Below are 12,919 nucleotides of genomic sequence, written 5' to 3' on the forward strand. Positions count from 1 at the left end.
ATAATTCATTCGCCACTTTTGCTGCACTAAAGTGCCAATAACTCGGCAATAAGTCCCAACTGTTAGGTTATAGAGTGACTCTAAAATGAGCCCTTGTGTTTATTACAACATTGTTGTAGCTACATGTGAATCACAAGAAAAAAGATGAAAAAACAAGAAAAGTGGGCAGGGTACAAACACCCAGACCCCCTAGGCCTGTTTAGGGGATCCCACAAAAAGCCCCAGGGCCAATAAATGACAAAAAAAATAAATAAATAACAATGGGATGTATGCTCAAGGACTTAACGCTTAGTTATCAGCACTTTAGCACAGCAAAAGAATTATCATCCTATTCAAAACCTGGTGAAAACTGCTGATATTGCCATTTTTCCAGCGAGAACTTCCCAAAAAACATTACCCCCATTGAGAGCGACAACAAAACGCTAATGATATGCAGAATAGGCGTTCCCGTGCAAGAAAACATGAATACAACACTTCCCTATATTTGCAGTGGCCAGCAAAATCAGCGATGCGATCCAAAAACAGGTGATAAGCCGCGTTATCAGTAAGAATTTTAAATCTGCCTTTTACTGGTGTGACAAATGCAAAAACCACAGAATGAAGAACAATGTCATACATTCACCCCATACAAAGATCTGGGCCTAAATCCATCGTTTTTTTGCACTCCACACCACCCCAGTTCAGACATGGCCATATTCAAATCAGTCTGACCCTGTGCCTCATGGGAACAGTCCTGCCCGAACTGCCAAGCCATGCCTTCCCTGGACCGGAAAAAAGCTTCAGAGGACCGGTTTCTGGCAATCCAGCCGTCTTCAGCCCGGCTTGCTTGAATCCAGTGGTGTGGAGAGCATGGGACTCACGTCTGAGCATACCCATCCCACTCGGGGTGACAAATGCAAAAACCGCAGTTGATGGACAGAATGCAAAACAATGTCATACATTCACCCAGTACAGAGATCTGGGCCTAAATCCATCGTTTATTTGCACTCCACACCACCCCAGTTCAGACATGACCATATGCAAATCAGTCTGACCCTGTGCTTCATGGGAACAGTCCAGCCCGAACTGCCAAGCCATGCCTTCCCTGGACCGGAAACAAGCTTCCGAGGACCGGTGTCTGGCATTTCAACTGTCTTCAGCCAGGCTTGCTTGAATCCAGTGGTGTGGAGAGCATGGGACTCACGCCTGAGCATACCCATCCCACTCGAGGTGACAAATGCAAAAACCACAGTTGATGGACAGAATGCAGAACAATGTCATACATTCACCCCAGTACAGAGATCTGGGCCTAAATCCATTGTTTTTTTGTACTCCACAACACCCCAGTTCAGACATAGCCATATGCAAATCAGTCTGACCCTGTACCTCATGGAAACAGTCCAGCCCGAACTGCCAAGCCATGCCTTCCCTGGACCGGAAACAAGCTTCTGAGGACCGGTTTCTGGCATTCCAGCCGTCTTCAGCCAGGCTTGCTTGAATCCAGTGGTGTGGAGAGCATGGGACTCACGTCTGAGCATACCCATACCACTCGGGGTGACAAATGCAAAAACCACAGTTGATGGACAGAATGCAGAACAATATCATACATTCACCCCAGTACAGAGATCTGGGCCTAAATCCATTGTTTTTTTGCACTCCACACCACCCGGACTGCGCATCATTGCTGGCTGCGCACACGCTGAGTGCTTCAGGTACCACTAACTCTATGCAGCTCAAGTCATCGCCACGTGTTTATGGGACCTTGCTGACGCTGCCTCAACCTACACTGCGGTCATCAGGGCTCACAATTAAAATTGAGTCTTGAGTCATTATTTATAGATTCCAGTAGGCAACTAACTATAAAGTCCCTGAAACCTACACATTTCGACAACGTATTCCATACATATTTCATCTTTTGTTGCATATGCCTACACTGCGGCCAGCAGGGCTCACAATTCGAATTCAGTCTTCATTTATTAAATGCAGAGAGAATTTTACTCTATGTCCTCGGATTTTGTCAAGAAGAAATGACAAACAGCATTCCTCGATGTCTGTGCTGACTATTGCCTTCCATCTACACTGTGGACAGCAGGGCTCACAAATCAGATTGAGTTGCGATTGCAGATGACACAGTCCAGTAGGCAACATATATTGATCTCAGTGCGGTCCGCCCGCACCACACTTCAGCACTGGCTGCGCACAAACTTAATGCTTCCGATGCCACTAAATCAGTGCACCACAAGTCAACACCACATGGTTGTGGGCTCTTGCTGACCACTGCCCGGTCTAAATTGCGGTCAGCAGGTCTCACACATATCCAATCAAATGCTGACCTGCAAGGACACGCCATCTTTGCTGGCTGCGCACACGCTGAGCTCTGCAGGTGCCCCGTTACTTTGTGCATCCCAACTCATGGAACCTTTATAATTGACTTTCATGCTGTAGACACCGGAAGCAACAATGTCACTTCAGACAGCAGGAATATCCCAAAGGGACATTAACAATTTCTTCACATGAGCACGCTCATCTCTGGTGCCTCTACCTCAGTGCACCACAAGTCATGGACCATTTACGATAGATTCTTTTGTGTATGATTTAAGATCTGGTGCCCCTACCTTAGTGCACCACAAGTCAGGGACTCTTTATGATTGAATCTCTGTGTGTGATCCGATGATCACAGTTAAAGTTGTTGACAGCATATACCATTCCCTGAGGGCTGGCTTACACTCACCCCACACACATCCAGCACAGGCGTCACTGGACATGTGACCCTGGTAATAAAAAGGGGCCGGGTGCACGTGCCCTTAGCAAGTTCCACTATCTATCTAACTGTGTCTGTGTGTTTAATATGTATGCATGATGGCCCTGGGCCCTACAACATTACATTGTGCTGTTGACTGCACATGCAACCAAGTTACCTCTGGCAGTGGGGAAGGCCTTGGTGAATTTATAAGTGCTTGGGGATTGGTGGAGTGATTAGATAAGTACATATGTTGGTGGAGCCTAAACCCAGAGCACGAGCTTGGCTCCAATTGGCGCCAACCAGTGGCAAACCTGGCGGAGCATCAGGATTGCAAACCAAGCCTCGGGAGAGCGGATGCCAAGCATGGAGCGTGAGTAGGCACCGCGCTGGTTCCTGAAGCACCCGCCTTCATTGCTACCTATGTCCATTATATCCTTGCCAGATTTCTGGACAAAAACAACTGTCTGGACATCCCACAGAATGGCTTTTGTTCAGGTCACAGTACGGAGTCTGCTCTCCTGGCTGTCATTCAATACCTTAGGCTCGCTTTGGATGAGGGACATACGTCGGCCCTGATTCTGTTAAACGTCAGTGCTCCATTCGACACGGTCTCTCATCAGGTCTTGTTACGCAGATTAAAAGAAGCAGATGTTGTGGGCCCAGCCTTGACCTGGTGTGCTTCCTTTCTCTCAAATAGGACCTTCAGTGTTATAGCTCCCCATTCGCCTCTACGTTCCATGTCAATAGGCAAGGGGTCCCACAAGGCTCTGTATTGAGCCCTCTGCTCTTCAATCTCTATGTTCCACCCATGGCAATCTTGTCAAGAAGCAGAGGGCTCACCATCATATCATATGCTGATGATACACAGCTAGTTTTGTCCCTCTACGACAATACTGGGAGTGCAGCATCTAAGTTTCGGGAAGATCTCACGGCTGTTGATGACTGACAACTGTCTCCAATTAAACTCCAGCAAGTGAAAGGTCCTGCTCGTGAGTAACCATCAAGAGCTCTGGGGAGACCCGAGGTGGCCAGCCATACTGAGTTTTGGCCACCTATTCCTAAGCTGGTGGTGAAAGATCTTGCAGTCTGGGTAGATTCGGGTCTCAGTTTTCAGCTCCAAACCAAAAAAGTCTCGGGGACCTGCTTGGGCATACTCAGGGGGCCTAAACGCTGCTTGGGGTCTTTGACCCACCAGACAGGCAAATGATCATCCAGACCTCCATTCTATCAAGACTGGACTATGCCAATGCACTGTACCTAGGGTTGAATAAGAGCAGAACCCTGAGATTACAGCAAGTTCAAAACGCAGCTGCTCGAACCCTGCTGGGTTGCCCCAGAACCTGCCCCACCTCTATGGCTATCCATCGGTTGCACTAGCTTCCTGTGGTCAACCGAGAGGAATTTAAGGTCCTCTGTACTGCATTTAAAATCCTGAAACTCTCCTGTCCGTCCATCTTGACCAATCTGATATCACCTTACCACCCTGCACGTCAGCTTTGCTCCACTAGACAACACCTGATGACTGTGCCTCGCAGGAGGAGGGTACCATCGGGTGGACGCACTTTCTGTCTCTTTGTTGCCAAGCTTTGGAATGCTCTACCAAACTTCATTCGTATCATGGAGAATTACTTGGTCTTTTGCAGAGCTAATAAAACCCATCTCTTCCCCTTAGCCTAGTGCTTTCTCTAACTTCAAGACTCTATTTTCTGATTCAGCTCTGGGATGCCTCTTTCCTGGGGCAGCTGTGCCCTATACAAAACATATTAACATAACATAATAGGAACCCCACAGCCTTTGCTCTAGTACCCTGGGTTCCCACCCACTATCTAACTAATCTGGGCCACTGGCTAGCAGGAATACTGCAGGGATGCCTGGAAAACCGAGTCTAGGCCCTTGAAATTCTCATTGTGGTATACTGCATTCTCAGTCAGTGGATACCCTCTAAGGTAGTTGATCTCTGGATCAAGGAATTCTGACTGTTGGATCCCCGGAGTCCCTTCCACTGGATCCCCTAAAGCGAGCTGCTGGGTCCGTGGAGAACCGGTAATAAAAGGTCCAGAATCCTGTCTGCAAAATATTCCCAGCCCCACAGCTGGATCATTGACATACTGCGGATAGAATCTACAGAATTCTGAAGAGGCAGCATACGCCAGTCAAGGGCACAACTAGAGTCAAATTTTGGGGGAGGCTGATAAAAATTTCGGGGGGGGGGAGGGAATTCTTCCAGGCATAGACAGAGTGGAGATGCAGGGACTCTAAGAAGGGGTGAAAACACAAGAAAGCATCATTAAAAGGTAAATGGTCTTTTAAAGAACTGTGAAGTACTCAGGTGCTGCCCTGAGAGCTGCGCACCAAGCGCGTTCACATTAGGGGGTCGGGCAGAGAGCCATGCACCCAGTGCGTTCACACTAGGGGGCCATGCTAAGCGCTGCGTTAGGATCAGCACTCCAAACTAAAATGGTCCACTTTTATTAATTTATATTCACCCCGAGGACCCCATTCTCCGGGGCATGCCCAATTCTTGAATGTTTTTATTAATCATTAGGAAGGGGGGCTGTGTGGTCCCGCTTCCCTTGTCAACTTCAGGCCCTGGGGACCCCATCCACCGGGCCTGGCCTCTTAGTTTGGGACTGTGGGGGAGCCCCAATTCCCCCAAGGTCCCATCGGCTCCCTGCCGCCTGCGGAAACTGGCATTGCTTTTGGGCAAGGGGAGCTGCTAACGTGCTGCCCCCCTTGCCCAAAAGCAAGTCTGCTTTGCTTCATTGAAGCAGGAGCAGGTTTTCCACCTCTCGCTTCAATGAAGGCCCCCCTACATATTTAATAAAGGCACTGGGTGATGATACCCGGGGCTTGGGGGGCCTCGAAGGTGCCCCAATAATTACAAAACGAGCCCCGGGGAAGTGGAGGTCCCCAGGGCTGCGGAAGGGCTCTGTGCCCTCCCACACCTAATTTGCATAGCCCCAGCAAGGTGCTGGTCCTGGGGCTGTGGAGGTACGGCAAGCCCCTGCAATAAAATTATAGGATTGCATCCGGAACCTCGACAACCCGGGGGCTCATTTAAATTAAGTGGGGAGCCTCGCTTCATTTTTGTTTCATTTTTTTGTCCGGATTCGTGCACCCAGAGTGCATTTGGACATTTAAAAAGAAAAGAAAAATTGGGGCATGGGGGTCCTTGTGGGACCACCTGAGCAGGACTAGGGGATCAGGGTGTTTCTACCCTGCCCCCTTTTCTTCTTTTTTAATCTTTTTTCAACTGTTTTCTCGTGACTCGGTTCTACCGACTCACAAGATGGCTGCCAACACTTCCTGGTTTGGAGTGTTGGCAGCCAAACACACTACAGCTTGTGGTCATGGAAACCAATCACAGTGAAGCTCATGGTTGAGAAGGTGCACAAACCCACTGCTGCCCCAGATATTGAAACTTTTATTTTTTGAACTTCTCAGCAACTACTTAACAGATTTACACCATTTATAAAAAAAAGTTTTCTGAAACAAGCACTACCTTTTTGCCAAATTTGGTGGAATTCCGTTCAGCAGTTCGGGCTGTAGCCTTGGTTCAAGTTTCCCATGGGAAATTGATTTTTTGGCTTTTATTTTTTGAATTTCTAAAACTACTGAACGGATTTACACCATTTAAAAAATAAGGTTGCTTTTTGAATCAAGCTTTACCTTTTTGCTAAATTTGCTTTAATTCCGTTCAGCAGTTCGGACTGTAGCCTGTAATACAATTTCATATGGAAATTAACATGGAGAAAACACTTTTAGGGACCTCCCTTTGTTCACAGCCCCCGCTTGACAAATCACCCCCAAACTTTCAGGATAGGAGCTGACCTGGAAAAAACTTTTTTTTCGAGAATTTTGCGACCATTCGTCAAACGACACCAAAGTTATTAGCAATTGAGGTTTGAACCGCGTTCCAACCTCCTCGGGTCTTGCTCACGGTGAGCAAGACCCGTGGAGGTTGAAATGCATTGGTGGTGGCTCGGTGATGATAATTGCACATTTGCAATAAAACTATATCACTCGTATTCTCAGGTGTGTGGTGTCTTCCTTGTGAAGAGATAATTGGTGAACAATTTACCACGAGGACTGGTCCGTCTTTCACACCGGCACCCACTGTGCAACAGTGCGCTTTCCTTGGAACCAATTGTAAAAATAGTTTTCCAATTAACAAATATTAATAATTAAAAATATCATAGATTAAAATAAACAAAATATAATAATATAAATTAGATCAATCCAAAACAAATTATAACATTTACTACCATTCCCACTACAACTTAAACAAAACTACGCACACTTTTAAAGTAAATACATAAACAATTGACCACTTCCATTTAGCACAATACATAAATGATGATATTGGATGAAAATAAAATGTACAAATCTCCCTCCAATAAATGCAACAGTAGTAAAAGAGATTAATTACGCATTGAAAATGTTTACTGCACCCATTGCAGCCGATACAACACCAAGGAAACTGTTAAAGAGCAGAGGGGTCAAGGTTAATATTCCCACTCCAGTCAGTGTAACAGCAGGGAAAGTGTTGGATTGCAGAGGGTTAAAAATTACTATTCGTACCCCAATGAGCGAAACAGTAGGGAGGGTGTTTGATAGCGGACGGGTAAAAATTACAATTCCCACTCCAGTGAGCGCAACAGTATGGGAAGTGTTGGATAGCGGACGGGTAAAAATGACTGTTGCCATGGTCATGAGCAGAATCCTGCTTAAAAGACTAGAAACTTGGGCTGAAGATATGAATATTTTAACTAAAGTTCAATACGGCTTCAGGAAAGGCATGGGGAAACTGGAGCAATGTGTAAATTTGGATCTTTTAATTAACAAATACACAGTAGCTAAAAAGGGCAATCTTTTTTTTATGTTTTGCTGATTTGAGCAGCGCGTTTGATTTAGTTGATCACGTTATTCTTTGGCAGGTTTTACTGGAGTCAGGGGCACCGAAAAAAATAGTTAACTTTCTGGCAAGGCTCTACGAGAAACTTTCTTGTAAAATTCGATACGGCACCCTAGGCGAATGCACACCGTTTTTTAAAGTCTCACGGGGCATCCGCCAGGGATGCGTGTTAGCCCCTCTTTTATTTTCCCTTTTTATCACCTGTATTGACCGCACTTTGGCCGCTATACCAGCAGATGCTCCGCTGATTGGAGGCAAACTTGTCACAATCTTACTATATGCGGATGACGCTGTTCTTTTATCTCGTACTCAGATAGGTTTACAGGGCCTCATCGACAGTTTTATGCTGTTTATACAAAACAGGAGACTCCGCGTGAACAAATCCAAGACCTATGTAATGTTGTGTGGCCAGTCAGCTAACAAATTGAAGTCCAGTTTTTATTTAGATAGCGACAAAATGATACACGTCAAATCATTTTGCTACTTGGGAATCACCTATGCTAACGACGGGTCTTGGAAACCCGAGCTTGATAATATCAGGACGAAAATATTGCGAACCACTAGCAGCATATTTCGATTTGCTTCCAAGCTCGGATCGAGAAGCATTCGAGATATGATTAATATATACAACATACGCTGTGTCCCTTCTGCATTGTATGGGGTGGGAGTGTGGGGTCACATTGATGGCACTTCTTTACAGAAAGATGAAAACAAGTTTTTAAAAAGAGTGTTATGTGTCCCCCCTTCTGCTTCTGTCCAACCAAACCAGGATGAGGTCGGGATCGAGTTTATTTCTGACTTAGCAGCCGTTCGTCCACTCTTATTGTGGCGCTCTATTTGGGCTAAGCCAGAGACTCGATTCACTCAAGAAATTACAATTATTGATTGTATAGGATTGGACTTCTCATCACGCATTCTTTGGTTGAAATACATCCACTTCTGGTACAAAACTCTATTTGAAATTGATGTTCTTCTTGACCCTGAATTGGCGGTTGATATCCCCAAAAAAGAAATCAAACAAACTTTTCTAAAGTATAAAAAGAAAGAGCGAGATGTGGTGTATGGCAAGCCGTGAAGTTCTATAAGGAACTAAATTTACCATCGGAGTTTCAAGCTTACCTTTCAAATGTTTCCCGTCCCTCTCACCAATTTGTCTTAACCCGTGTTAGGCTGGGTATTGTACATCATCTTGTTGCGTTTCCAGTACAGAAACTCAAATCAGAAACTCCCTGCCCATGTGACAACATTTCACGTCAGAGTTGCTGTCATTTTCTACTTTTTTGCAAATGTTACCACTTTCTAAGAATAAGGTATCTAAAACCCATTTTTATCAAACATAATATACGGTCTTTTAAGAATGCCCTAGCGTTACTATCATCCCTTGAGACTGTGGATATCTGCTTCTTTGTTGCCACTTTTATACTGAAATGTACAGCTGCCAGGAAATGTATTGTATTGCCATAATTTCATATACTCCTGTCTGTACTTATTTGTTCCTTGAACAGTATTTCGTAACTAAGTAAATGTACAGCTGCCAGGAAGAGCACTTTGTGCGATAACTACTTTTATTCCTGTCTGTACATGTATGCTCCCCTTGCCTTTTTTAGCTTTTTAAATGTTTTTATTATCATAATTATTAGAGAATGTGGATATTTGTTACTCTGTTGTTACTTTATTTTGATATGTACAGCTGCCAGGAAGTGTTCAGTGCTGCTATAATTTTACACTTTCCTGTCTGTACTTCTTTGTCCTTTTCTAATTACACTCTGCAATTAAATGTACAGCTGCCAGGATAAGCACTATATGTGATAATTATATTTATTCCTGTCTGTACATGGATGATCCCCATACCTTTTAGCTTTATCTTATCTTCAATCATGTATTTGATGCCCAGTCCCTGAAGGTACACGTTCCCCCCCTATGAAATATTTTGGTGATTACTTGAATAATTTTGTCTTTTAGAATAACTTTGAATGTAATGAATTGTTTATAAGTTTATGCTTGTATGATTTGTATTTTCAAATTGAATAAAAGCTTATGACTTGACTGTTGCCACTCCAGTGAGCACAACAGTAGGGAAAGTATTGGATAGCAGTTGGATCAAATGTACTTTTCCCTCTCCAGTCAGTGCATCTATAGGGAAAGTGTTGGTTTACAGAAGGAAAACATTTACTACTCCCAATCCAGTCAGTTCAAAACTAAAAACTAAAAAGAATCAGCAATAAAATTACATTTTTTAAAGAGTAAAAATAAATAAAAAATACGTTAAAAATGAAATAGATATATATTTAATATTTTTTTTAATATATATATTATAATGTTAAATACATATCACAAATTCCGACAAATAACTTTGAATGTAATGAATTGTTTATAAGTTTATGCTTGTATGATTTGTATTTTCAAATTGAATAAAAGCTTATGACTTGACTGTTGCCACTCCAGTGAGCACAACAGTAGGGAAAGTATTGGATAGCAGTTGGATCAAATGTACTATTCCCTCTCCAGTCAGTGCATCTATAGGGAAAGTGTTGGTTTACAGAAGGAAAACATTTACTACTCCCAATCCAGTCAGTTCAAAACTAAAAACAAAAAAGAATCAGCAATAAAATTACATTTTTTAAAGAGTAAAAATAAATAAAAAATACGTTAAAAATGAAATAGATATATATTTAATATTTTTTTTAATATATATATTATAATGTTAAATACATATCACAAATTCCGACAAATATTATATTAAATAAGATACAAATATACTTTTTAAACAAATACATATTTTTATTTAGTAATTATTTATTTACTACACCACTAATTATTTCATACATTTAGTTTATTTCCTTCCTACCCTATAACTCCACACAACTACCAACCCACATCTAAAATAAAACAATGAATTTGCATAATTATCAATTAAACAAAAACTACAAAGAAATATTTTTCAAACACATAAACATTTATGAACTTTCCACCCTTTACCCCTATAAACCCAGAACCCACACCCTCAAAAATATCATTAAACAATTAACACAATCAATTATCAATTATTTATTATTATTTATCAACTAATTATTACTTTATTAAAAATGAATTACTTCCCAACCTTTACTCCTATAAACCCCACAACCCACACCTAGAATTTATTACGCAATTACCATAATTAATTATCAATTAAATATAATTAACTATTCATTAATATTTAATTAAAAATACATTTCTTCCCACCGTATACCCCTATAAACCCCCTCAACCCACACATAACATTTCCTCTAAACATTTAAAACACAATTAACATTATAAAATCTCAATTACATTAAATATTAATAAATTAAAAATATTCATTAATTTATTATAATTAAATTACTTCGCACAGTATTCCCCTATAAACCCACAACTCGCTATTGAACTAAAAAATGCTAAATTTTATTGAAATTAAATTAATAACCACTAAAAATGTATCACATTTATTAAAAAACATAAACAATACTTATACAAAAAATTACATCACATACATTTAAAATATTTACTAAAATACATAACACTAGTTAAAAAATCGATATTTCAAAAACTATATTTTTGCAAATGATAATAATGACTTCTATATTTTTGAAATCCGTATTTCTTACCTTTAATTAGATATTCTTGACCGCGATATTCTTGCTACCGATATTTCTTTGTCACAATATTTAAAACGTAATATTTGTGTAAGTTGACATTTCGAACTCGATATTTTAACTGAATACCAAATTAAGACTGACAGTTTTTGTGCCAAGGCACCAGAGGATCAAGTGCATGCTTATGTAGTGACTTTTGTGGTTCACCCTGACAGGGATTGTGTTTATTGCTTGAGTGAGGTTTTCACTCCTCTCAAGTAATAATCCAATCTTTTACAGTACTTTACTGGCTTTACAATAATTTATTAAACATTACTGTGTTTTGCAGACTTTTGAGCTTCTAGTACCTCAATGACTCAGCCTTGGATTGCCATAGCTCACTATCCTGAGAGTCAAGCGCCAAAAGGGGTACTCAGTCCAAGGTTTGAGAGTCTTTGGTAGAGAGGCTCCAGGGCACCTAAGGTGAAACACCCACATTGATATGGTTGGTGTCCAGTATCTTCTGATCCGCTGGGACCCCACTGCTGGGATTTATTGAATCCCTCTTTTACCATTCGGACAATTTAATAAGCAGTAGTGCCCAGTTGACACTGTTACATGTTTGTCAAATAATGCTATGTAGAACGTATATGTTTCATGTATATATTTTCCAGGCAAAACTCTCTTAAATTGTTGGTATCGAGTAACATAGATTTACTCTTGTAAAAGGGAACATAGCAGGTGACATGAGAGCGAGGAGTACCCTGTTATTGTATATTTATATGCCAGACATAATGAAAGAGAAAACATTGTGGGCACACTTTAACAAAGAGTGAAGCACACTAATGGCATTACCACATTTGAAATCTGATATGCAATCATAGGCACTCAGATGAAATTGAGATGCCAATTAAGTAATCGACATGGAAGTGATGAACTGTTTCTGGATGCGAATGATTTATTAAGATACTCCATTGCTACAGCATTGTGGCATGCCTTAATTGAAGCAGGGAGGCTATTTAGCATCTGCATGGTATCAAAAAATAAATGCTGTTCTTCTGGCCCGTTCTGAGACGTACTAAAATATCTGCCTACCTCGACATTTTTGTCGAAGTTAAGAGAGGAGCACTCATTTTTCCTATAAACTCGCAGCCATTCCTAATAGATATGTTTACAAATCACTCCCTTCAGAAAATAAAGACTTCTTATTGTAAGAGTTTGATGTACTGAGGTTTTGTAATAAGCCCAAAAGAAAACAGCTGTGCTTTCACTCCACTGTTTAAGGGTCTGAAAAGTTATTATAAGCGTAGGCGTAGAACAAACAGCTGCAGTGACTTTTTATGAAATATCAAAACATTAACTACAATTTGTAAGCAATGTTCCTGAATCCATCTGTCATGTTCTATTATTATTTTTGTGTTAAATATTAGATTATAAGCTCACATTTCTATAAACTACTTTTGTTTTCTTCCAAATAGCATGAAAAATGTTGTTATAAAACTGCACATCTTAACATTCGCCACAAAGAGAAAGTACAATTGAAATGGTATGTGATAATCTAAAAGTTTGGGGTGTAGTTGTATCACAAGCCTTATACTTGTAGCCACACGTTTCACCGAGGGATATTGTTGCTATGGGATCAATGTCAACTTTTGCTGAATAATTGATTGATTGTATTTGTATGGAGCT

Source organism: Lissotriton vulgaris, chromosome 2_1 (assembly GCF_964263255.1).
Source record: "Lissotriton vulgaris chromosome 2_1, aLisVul1.2, whole genome shotgun sequence".
Classification (NCBI taxonomy): Eukaryota; Metazoa; Chordata; class Amphibia; order Caudata; family Salamandridae; genus Lissotriton; species Lissotriton vulgaris.